Source organism: Sinohyriopsis cumingii, chromosome 10 (assembly GCF_028554795.1).
Source record: "Sinohyriopsis cumingii isolate HCF-2022 chromosome 10, ASM2855479v2, whole genome shotgun sequence".
Taxonomy (NCBI): Eukaryota; Metazoa; Mollusca; class Bivalvia; order Unionida; family Unionidae; genus Sinohyriopsis; species Sinohyriopsis cumingii.
Genome location: NC_142970.1, coordinates 83,742,557 through 83,745,127, shown reverse-complemented (window position 1 = coordinate 83,745,127; position 2,571 = coordinate 83,742,557).

Genomic DNA, 2,571 nt, shown 5'->3' with positions numbered 1-2,571 from the left:
TTTTTGTGTTTTTGTCATAGCAACATTCTACAGACCCAGACACATATACAGACACGCACACAACAAAACTGCTACATCGCTTGAATGCAGCATTAAGCACTGTAAATCAATTGTATCTTCAGGCATTTTAGTATTGTTTTGTAGTGTTCTTATATCGGAGTGAGTGAGTGTGAATAAGAAAGCATTGGGCTAATTTTGTTTATAATTTGTGTAATTATTGTTCCCGTAATGATTATGTAAGATTGTGATTCCCACAGGCACCCCTACAAAGCCATGTCTACGCCTAGCTTTCGATATCCTTATAAGTTTCAAGGATCTCTTCCCAAACTGGTTATTTCTTGTATTCTTCAAAAAACCTCTTCAATGGTAGTCATTATATTCATGTATAAAATCTTGAAATATTGAAATACTGTTCAGCATCAGCATTAAGTTGAAGTAAACTAGTTGAAACATAAACAAAATTCAGGCTTTTAATATGCAGAAATAGTAATATAAGGTTTTGTAGCCTCAACGATTTTTCTGGGATTTTGTTTGTCTTGTCTCTCTTTTGCTTCTTGCATATATATATATATATATATATATATATATATATATATATATATATATATATATATATATATATATATATATATATATATATAGACTATGCAAGCATACATGAATGCTTAGTTTAGCTAAAGTCAACTAGTATTAACTTTGTTCTGTATCTGATAAAGCATCTCATTTCACCTGTAATAGCAGTTCCGATAATTCAGTTTGAAATATTCCTGACTTGTTCGTTTCCAATACACCTGCATGAAATGTTCAGAAAAGTAATGTTAAATTCAAAAGTTCGCACTGATTTGTATTGATACGATAATAAGTAGACATTTCCTTTTTGATTTGGGAATGTTCTAATTCTCTCTACCACCCTAACCCAGTCATATTTTAAATCGTAATTAGTGTGATTGCATAGAACAATGGGATATAATCAGTGATATGATACGGTTCTCGCAAAGCGTATAAACTTCCATTTTTGATTGACTGAGAGCTACGTTGGTTAACAGGTTCTTTCTTTAATAATCGCATACTAATATATACAGCTATCTTATATTTTATTAGATTATTAATTGTTCAAGTGTTGCTTTGGTAAATGTGTTATATTTCGATCTCTTTGGAATAAATTATCCCGTACATGTAAATCAACTTATTAATGTAGATAATGAAATTAGAGTATTCCTTTCTAAAGTAGGAACTGATAAAAACACAAGCTTTAATCTCTCTTACATTACGTAAACAGAAAATAACAATAATAACTTGTAATTTTCCAATCCAATTTTAGTGAAACGTTCAGAACAGTAATGTTAATTTCTGGCGTTTGCATTGATGTGCATTTATATGATGTTTAGAAGGCATCCCCTTTTTTGTTTTTGTAATGTCCTAAGGCAATCTGCTAGAAGACAGCCACATTTTAGTTTTGGTAATGTTGTAGTGCACTCTACCGTCCTAGCCCAGTCGTATTCAAATCGTAAACAGTGCGACTACATAGAACAATGGGATATAATTAGAGATATAATACAGGTATAGGGAAGCGTTCAAACTTCCATTTTTAATTGGCGTGAGCTACGTTGCATTACAGGTAAGATTTTGTTTTTAAAAATAATTTCCATTGAAGATTATACAAATGTTTAAAATGTCATAGATGACTGTAAGGTCTAAAGATGTTGTACATCTATCTTATATTTGATTAGATTGTTCATCGACTACGTGTAGCTATGTCAAATGGGTTTATTTCGATCTCTTTTGTACCAATTGCCCCGTTCATGTAAATCAACTTGTTAAGCTGAAATCATTTGGTAGAATACCAACCTTATAGAATGTTGATATTGAAGTTAGAATGTAGTAACGGATCCTACACTACGTACACGCAACGGATCTATTTTATAATACGTACACAGAAATAACAAGAATAAATAGTAAACCATGCTGGTTCAAGTGCTTGCCCTTAGCGGTCTAGAGAGAAGCACTTTGGAACACATTAGGAGGCAGAAGACGACTTTGAAATGCACTTTGTGCAGAAAATCAGGAGGTTGAACGCACCTCTATCTTTATCAAGTTTGACAACTGAGTTAGGTATTGACACTAGAAAGTTGTACATTTTCAGTATTAGAAATATGTTGTTTCAGTTTTATACCATTCACAAGTTGTTAATTTTCAGGGATGGACCAGACAGATGTTTACTATCACTTAATATGATACATTTTCAGTACATGGCAAAGTACTTCCTTTCAGTGGTTAAATGTTGTCTCATAGTAGACCTTAACAAGTTAAACTATATGCATGTTTTGATCTTAAATGAAATCTAATTTTGTTGTTCTAAAATGTAAAGCAGATATAATTTAACTAATGTTGATACATTCGTGATTGTTGAGTGATCTTCACGTTATTTGGTATCTTAAACACGCTAGAGACAAACTTATTTGATTTTCATCTTCACAATGGTGACTGGACACTAAACACCGTCTCGTATATGGATGACATAAAAACAACATAGAAAAAGTATGCTTAGAGATATGACTTGGTCATACCTTC